Source organism: Otolemur garnettii, unplaced genomic scaffold (genome assembly GCF_000181295.1).
Source record: "Otolemur garnettii isolate 467f Iridium unplaced genomic scaffold, OtoGar3 scaffold00080, whole genome shotgun sequence".
Lineage (NCBI taxonomy): Eukaryota > Metazoa > Chordata > Mammalia > Primates > Galagidae > Otolemur > Otolemur garnettii.
In genome coordinates this window covers 3,160,409-3,169,348 of record NW_003852475.1, presented here as the reverse complement: position 1 = coordinate 3,169,348, position 8,940 = coordinate 3,160,409, and the positions used below count along the sequence as shown (strand labels likewise).

The 8,940-nt window shown below is 41.1% G+C and overlaps 1 pseudogene; it reads right to left on the bottom strand.

Annotated features, from left to right (window-relative positions):
- Window positions 1-2,651: 2,651 nt before the first annotated feature.
- LOC111726786 lies at window positions 2,652-8,128 on the bottom strand (annotated as a pseudogene).
- Window positions 8,129-8,940: the final 812 nt, after the last annotated feature.

The following is an 8,940-nucleotide window of genomic DNA, read 5'->3' as shown; positions in this document are numbered from 1 at the left end:
CTGCTTTCCATTAGCCTGGAATATAGATGACCATCCCTTCACCCTGAGTCTATATTTGTCTTTTAAGGTAAGATGAGATTCTTGTGTACAACAGATGTCTGGTCTAAGTTTCTGTATCCAATCAGCCAATCTGTGCCTCTTTAGGGGACAATTTAAGCCATTCACAATTGATTGAAATTATTGATAAGCCTGATAAAATGTTAGGTATCGAGTTGTTCAAAAGTCCAGTGGACGCTTTTAATCCTTTCGCCAGTGTAGAAGTTGGAGTTTGATCAATAGTTTCTGAGTTAGTTTACTTTTGTGGTGAAGGACTGCACTGGTCATTATGGAGAATAGGTCTGAGAATATCCTGGAGAGCTGGTTTAGTTATGGCAAATTTCTTCAATGCATGGATGTCATTAAAGTATTTAATTTCTCCATCATAAATGAAACTCAGTTTAGCTGGATACAGGATCCTGGGATGAAAGTTATTTTAAGAGATTAAATGTCAATGACCACCCTCTTCTTGCCTGAAAGGTTTCGGCAGAGAGATCTGCAGTTATTCTAATAATCTTTCCCTTGTAGGTTATGGTTTTCTTATGTCTCGCAGCTTTCAAGATTTTCTCTTTCATATTAACTTCAGTGAAGTTAATTATTATGTGTCTGGGGGTTGAGTAGTGCTGGGGTTCTGAAGCTGTCTGAAATCTGAATTTCAGGATCTCGACATATCTGGAAAGTTCTCTTCCATAATTTCATAAAGAAGAGCTTCTGTGTTTTCCGAAGCAACTTCATCGCCTTCAGGGATTCCTATAAGGCGAATATTAGTTTTCTTTGAATTATTCCAGAGCTCTCTGAGAGAATGATCCGTTTTTGCTTTCCATTTCTGATTCTCCTTGGACGTTTGGACATATTCAGAAGCTTTGTCTTCTATATCTGAGACCTTTTCTTCTGCCTCCTGCACCCTGTTACCAGGAGATTCTACCATATTTTTCAGATCTTTGAGGGCTGCAATCTCTTGTCTTAATGTTTCAAAATCTTTGGTGGTTTTGTCTTTGAATTCATTGAATTCTTGAGTGAACTTTTGGAATGCGCCTTGAATTTCTATTTCTATCTTTGCCTCTATTTTGTTTATCTTATTTGCAGTCCAAATTCTGAATTCAATTTCTGACATCTCAACCATTTGTTTATAAAGGGGATCTTTAGTTTCATCTGCTACATCCTTTCTTGGGGGGGTATTGATCTACTCTGGTTATTCATATTACCAGAGCTTTTCAGCTGATTCTGCCCCATGATTATTTTACCCCGTTTGACTCTTCCCCTTGAAGTTTGTTAAGGACCCGTATGGTGTTACAGCCTAAGAGACTGGGGACCTGCTTGGTGTGGTGGGGCTAAGTGGCTCTGTCTTATTTTCAGCTGGTCTCTCCTACCCTAGTGATTCAGTTACTCTTGGTTGAAGTCTCTGCTATGGAGAAATACCAGCAATTAGGTCACCCCACCCCCCACAAATAACAATTGGGCAAGGAAAATCAAACCTTCCCTCAACCATACACCCAGGTTGCCCCTTTGAATAGTTCCTGGGTGGTCTTCCAGGTTTAAGGGGTCCAAATCAGTTGTCCGAGTCAGCACCAGTTTCAGGTGGAAGAGTTCAAATATCTCTGGCAGCTAGATAAGAGGGATCTGCTCGCTGCTCAGATATAACTTGCTCCAGTGCTCTGTGAGGGCAAAGGGACCCACCCAGCAAATGGGTTAATACCTCCTTCCCCACCTTGCACCCAGTCACTCGTAATCCCCCAGGTCTGTGACCCTATTCATTCCAGTAGGTAACTGCTCCTAGGGTTTACGACTGGCAAAATCAGCCAGAAATCTGAGTTTGGCAGGGAGGCCTTGTGTGTTTGAATTAGGCTTCTGGTCGGCTAGATTCCTCTGCAAGTCAGAGGCTGCATTCAGCTCTGGGCAGCAGACAAATAGCAGTTTATGCTCAGGTGTCAATCCAGCCTCTGCCCGCCCACTGCCTTTGTCTCAGCTGTATTACCCTGAGGACTGGTGCTACTTACGAAAGTTATCAGCATTCTGCCTATGGCTGCTGTCCAGAACCTCTGGTTGCCCAGAGAGATGGGGCTGGAATGGCGTTAGTTCACAGCTCAGGATGCCACTGTTGGTGTATGGCTTCCTCCAAGCCAATTTTCTTCTCCTCATGCCTATGCCACAGTCAGCACAGAGCAGCACCAGCCCTTTCCCTCTCCACTTCTCTCAAGGAGATGCCCAAGAATCTGGACTTCATAGGTAACAAACCTACAGACCTTGGAGGGGGTGGGTGGGGACTCCTCAGAATTCAATGTTGCAGGTAGGGAATATATACAGTTTTATACAGTTTTACAGTTTTATGCCTGGCAGGAGGGTGCTGTGGCACGCCAGCAGGGGCAGGAGGTCCAGTTTTTAGGGGGTCTCTAAAAACTGGGATAGAGTGGGAGGACGTTTCAACTCTGCTTGCTTGTTTTCACTGGGAGCCCTTGTTGTGGGGGAGGGGACTCCCATCTGCTTCTTGGTGGATTTTGTACGTTTTGGTTGTATTTTTGGGGTCGCAGCTCACCTCAGGAAGGTTGAAGTGCGCTCTTCAATCTTCTTTCTCAGCTCTGCTCCAAACCATCAGCTCCCTTGCTAAGTTCTGTCCTTTAAGCCTCCTTCTGGACAGGAGCTTCTGTAAAAAGCTGGCTGCAGTCCACCATCTTGGCTCTGCCCCGTTTTTTGACTCTTGATTTAAACTGACAGAAATTTTTTTGGTGGTGGAGAATTGGCTGATTTTCATTGAGCACTGTACACTTTGTTTCAGCCTTATCATTAGTGATAACCCGACCCAAAACATCTTCTTGCCTCTCCACAAGGTCTTGGCAAGCTTCGGCTTTCCTTTCCTTTTTGTTCTTTTTTTTTTTTTTAACAAGTTTATTTATTTCATTTTATTTATTTATTTTACAGTTTTTGGCCAGGGCTGGGTTTGAACCCACCACCTCTGGTATATGGGGCTGGCGCCCTACTCACTGAGCCACAGGCACTGCCCAGCTTTTGTTCTTTAGTGAACTCCTATGGGACCATTTTCCACACACCTTTCTCATGCCAGGGTTTTCAGTTAAGATTTTCCTATTTCTCTATCAATATTTACTTAGTCTGCTATGCTTTTCACAGCCAACTGATGATTTTGATGCACAATTCAACAAAGTTTTCCAATAGTTTTGCCAATTCTGCTGGTTACTGGCCTCCCTGACCTCTTTTCATCAGTACTGCTTTCTCTCCTCTCAGAAAAACAGTTAATTCATCTGCACACTGCCATTTTTTGCATAAACTTTGACTAACATGTCTCTGAATTCAGTTCCACTCTTGCCAAGTTTAATAAGAAATTTCATGTTTGTTTGTTACTCTAATTCAAGCTCTAACATTCTCATGATGGCACATAAAAACAAGCAGTAACAATGAACGCCACTAAGCAAGACACTGCCACACATTGACACAAACATAGCTATGAGTCACTGGTATACCAAGGCTATGAAACCTTACCAAGCTGTTTGTTTGTACAATGTTGCCAACGTAAACACATGGCGCCAAGTTTGCAAACTTAAAGGTCTGACCTCATATAACATGTGTAGGTAAATTATAGCCTTAAGGTATACTTATAATATTGCATTCTTTAAACAAATATCTGTTTTAACAAATGTCTATAATTAGAAGCTGCTGATGAAATTAAACCCAAAGTTATGACAAGGGAGACTCACTGAAGCTGTGTTGCTTAGAGAACTTTTAAAAAACATGAGCCCTTAAAAACCATTCAAGGAGGAGTAAGGAGGCCCCCTTTTCTTCATTTTTTATTGTAGGATTCCAGCTGGGGCTGGGCACTTCTAAATATTTTAGAAAAATCAAAAGAATATTGAAAAGTCTTTGATGCAAAAGAATGTCTGTCTTTCTGCACTAGTGAGTGGTGGTGCTCATCAGAATTTCCTAATAAGACAAAATCAAGTCTATACACATGGTCAGATGCCAAAGGAATGAGAGATTGTCTACTTTGTTAATCCTAAGTGGGAGCTGCTGTTGGACTTTTTTATATACTGCTCATCAATGTGAGGGATGTGCACTCTTTGAGAGAGTAATGTTTGATGGCCAGGACCTCTTTGGGGCATTTCTTTCTATGTGGAATACGTAGCTGATAAGGGAGTAGGGAAGGCAATAGAGGGAATCTACTCTTTCCAGCTCAGAAGTTGTTGATGAAGCCCAGATTTACATTCAGGAAGCCCAGGGGAGGTGTCTGTGGCTCAAAGGAGTAGGGCACTGGCCCCATATGCCGGAGGTGGCAGGTTCAAACCCAGCCTTGGCCAAAAAAACTGCAAAAAAAAAAAAAAGAAAGAAAGAAAAAAGAAGCCCAGGGGCTCCTTTAGCTGAGGATAGGGCTATGTGCTTGTTCAGGGTTGACACTGTGGACTGCATCAGCATTTTCCTGTACAGCTCCAACACATTCTGGATCGGGATTTATAGGATTTATTGGCCCATAGATAAAATGAATGGGGAATAGTTACACAGGCAAGAGCTGCCACACAGAACCTTCCAAACTTCTTCCTCTGATTGATGTACTGTAAGAGACTGTTGATGATGAAGCTCCCATCATTCTTGCGGATCCTTGCCCACATGTCCCATAGCCCGCTCTCAGAGGGCCAAGTCCATGGCCCAAAGACTGGGATTAGACCTTAAGAGAATACAAAAAAGTTCATAAGCCATGTGAGGATAGTGACAGCACACTTTCATCTTTGAGTAGCTTTTAGAAAAGGAGAGGATAATGAGTTCAGAAAAAATATCTCCATCTGACAGAGACTCTTCATGGTAAGCCAATGAGATCAATTCTACTTGTACCTATAGAACAGCTCCTAAGCAACAATACCTCCATAATCATGAGGAAAAAAAGGTTGATCCTGTGGTTATGGAGCCCCAAATGCCACAAAAGTGCTTTTGTGATGCTGGCTTGCTCAAATACAGAGTAGTGGTATGGTCTTGGTTTGTCACTGAGGCCAAAGACCAATACATTAAGGGCAATCACTCAATGAAACCCCAAAGTCAAACATTTTCAAGTCTTCTACCAACCATGGTTGAGTGTTGGAAAGCCGTGTAAAAGTGCAACTATCTCCATCCTTTCAATGATACCCCACGGAGTCTTTGTAGAAGATGTGCAGTTCCTCCTAAATGAAAAATTTGCCTGAGGACTTTTATGAGTGAAGGGCAAGAGAAAGCTGAGAGAGCAGGATGTGCAGATACGTAGTCGGCAGGGGCACAGTCAGCAGGACCCCACCTGGACCCATCACTCCCTCAACTTGATTCAGGTGAGGCCTGGGCTCTACGACTCCATGTTTGCAGGAAATAGTTGTACATACCTGTTATTTATTTCTTCTACTAACTTTGGGTTTGGTTTGTTCTATTTTCCTAGTTCCTTGAGGTGTGATATTAGGTTTTACTTTTTGTTCTTTCTATGTTTTTTTGTAGGCATTTAATGCTATAAACTTTCCTCTTAGCACTGCTGGCTATATCTTACAGGTTTTGGAATGTGTTTTCATTCATTTCTCTTTTGTTTTTCTTTCATTAATTTCAAATTTGGTCCACCTTAATTTCTTTGTTGACTCTGTGATTGTTCAGGAGCATGTTGTTTGACTTCCATGTATTTATATAATTTCTGAAGTTCCTTTTTGTATTGACTTCTTTATCCCATTGTGGTTTGAGAAGATCCATGATATGATTTCTATTTTTTAAACTCATTAAGATTTGTTCTGTGGCCTAACATATGGTCTATCCTGGAGAATAGGATGTGCTATTGATGTGCACTTTCCATGTGCTGATGAAAAGAATGTATATTCTGTAGTTGTGGGATAGAATGTTCTGTAATTGTCTAAGATAAGTCCATTTGGTCTAAAGTCCAATTTACGTCCAGCATTTCTTTGTTGATTTTCTGTCTTGAGGATCTGTTAGTCCTGTCAGTGGGGAGTTAAAATCCTCTGTTATTATTGTATTGCTGTGTAATCTCTTTCTGGAGATTGAGTAATAATTTGTTTTGTGTGCCTCAATGTTGGGTGCATATGTATTTAGGATTATTATCACTTCTTGTTGAATTGATCCTTTTATCATTATACAGTGACCTTTTTTTTTTTGAGACAGAGCCTCAAGCTGTCACCCTGGGTAGAGTGCTGTTGCATCACAGCTCATAGCAACCTCCAACTCCTGGGCTTAAGCGAGTCTCCTGCCTCAGCCTCCTGAGTAGCTGGGACCACAGGCGCTGGCCACAACGCCCGGCTATTTTTTGGTTGCAGATGTTATTGTTGTTTGGTGGGCCTGGGCTGGATTTGAACCTGCCACCTTGGGTGTACATGGCTGGTGCCTTAGCCACTTGAGCCACAGGCTTTTTACCTTTTTTGATTTAAAATCTGTTTCATTTGGTTTATCTGTTTACTTCTGCTCATTTTTGGTTTTCATTAGCATGGAATTTTTTTTTTTAACTCCTTTACTTTGAGTCTATCTTTTTTTTTTTTTGAGACAGAGTTTCAAGCTGTCGCCCTGAGTAGAGTACCATGGGGTGTCATAGCTCACAGCAACCTTCAACTGCTGGGCTCAAGCGATCCTCTTGTCTCATTTTTTTCTAGAGACAGGGTCTCATTTTTTGCTCAGGCTGGTCTTGAACTTGTGAGCTCAAGCAATCCACCCACCTCAGCCTCCCAGAGTGCTAGAATCCTCCCAGAGTGCTAGGTGTGAACTACTGTGCTCAGCCCTCTACATCTGTCTTTATGGGTAAGGTAAATTTCTAGTAAGCAATACATAATTGGATAATTGTTTAAAATCTATTCTGCCAATCTATATCTTTTTAAGTGGAGAATTTAACTCATTTACATTCAAGGTCAATATTGATTTGTGAGGCTTTATTCCTGTCATATTGTTAATAGCATCCTAGTTGTTTTTTAAATTTCTTGTTTCTTTCTTATTCTTTCTTTGTCTTTGTAGTTTGAGCAAATTCTGTCATGTTGCTATTTGATTCCTTTCTCTCCCTTCTTTGTGTAACTGTTTCATAAGACCTATGAGTTTTGTATTTTTGTGTATTTTCATAATAGTGACTATCAACCTTTTGTTTCTCCTTTAAGGAATTTTAAGACCCCCTTCATTCAAGACTCCTTTTAGCATTTCCTGTAGGGTTAGTTTAGTGGTAATGAATTCTCTCAGCGATTGCTTGTCGGGGGGGACTTTATTTCTTCTTCATTTATGCTTGACTTGTTCTGTTGTAATACAAAATTCTTGGCTGGTGGTAATTTTCTTTCAGCACTTGGAAACTGCCATACATTCTCTTCTGACCTGTAAGGTTTCTTCTGAGAGGTCTGTTGCTAGTCTGACGAAATTTCCTTTTTAGATGACTTATTGCTTTTCTCTTCTTAATTTTACAGTTCTTTCTTCACTTTGACTTTAGACATTCTAAATGTAATATGCCATGGTGAAGTCCTTTTTGCAATGTATTTGCCTAGGGTTGCTGGGACTCTAATATCTGGATGTCTAACTTTCTTGCTAGATTTGGGAAGTTTTCATTGATTATTTCCTTAAATATGTTTTCTAATATTTATTTATTTATTTTACATTAAAATTTGGTTTAATACTTCTTTTGGGGGAAAAATCACACTTTTAGTGAATGAACAAGAAACATTTTTACAGTATCAGTAGGCTATTATTTTTAACTACCATGTCATGAATTCATAGGGAAGAGTTTCCAGTAGCTCAGGGAGGCACCTTGCCATTGAATGTGACAAAGCGTTGATTGACTTTTGAATTCATGGGAAATAGGTTCCGGCACCTTGTATCACTGTTACGTGGGGTCTATTGGTTATCCTGTGTGCTATGCTGTACACCTATTATACCATGAGCTTATGGGGAATAAATAGGCTCTTGCACCTAAAAGCCTGGGTCCACTGGTACTCCTGTGTGCTATGTTATATGCTTATTATGCCATGAATTCATAGAAAATGGATTCCAGGAGCTCAGGCTTCTTTACATTGGTTCTTGCAAAGTGGGCTTCTCTGGGTGGAGCAGGCTGGCGCTTCAGTTGAACCCAGGTAACTTTCTCTTTGGCTTCCTTCTTTCCTTCACACATTTCAGGAAACTATCCCAGCTCTTAGAGTGCTTATTATTTATTTATTTATTTATTTTGAAACAGAGTCTCATTTTGTCATCCTTGGTAGAGTGCTATGGCATCACAGTGACAGCAAACTCCAGCTCTTGGACTTAGGTAATTCTCCTGCCTCAGCCTCCCAAGTAGCTGGGACTACAAGTGCCTGCCACAACGCCTGGCTATTTTTTTGTTGCACTTTGGCTGGGGGCTGGGGCAGGGTTTGAACCCGCCCCCCTTGGTATATGGGGCTGGTGCCCTACTCACTGAGCCACAGGCGCCGCCCCTCTTAGAGTGCTTAATATGCTCAATACAAACATTAATCCTCTTGGCAAGGATCTGGCCCTTAACTTGTTTGTTTACAACAATGCCAACAGCATGCTGGGTAACACTGTAGACTCTTCCAGTTTTGCCATGGTAACATTTGTGTGGCATGCCTTTTTGAACGGTACCCATTCCCTTGATGTCTACAATATCACTTTCTTGCATATATGTGGCCAAAGGAACAACCCCATGTTTTCTTAAAAGGCCTAGAGAACATGTATTGGGTGCTTCTCCTTTTTCCCTTTGTGTTCGTCATTTTGGTGAATTACTGGAAGATGGTGTCTCTGGCCGAAAGGAGCCATTTTCTAATATTTAAATCTCTCTTCCCCCATGGAAGGAAACCAATAATTCATAAGTTTGCTTTGTTTATGTAGTCCTACACATCATGAAGACTTTGCTCATTCTTTTTATTTTTATGTTCTTTTCTTCCTTATTTTTGTCTGAGTGGGTTCTTTCTTTCTTTTTTTTTTTTT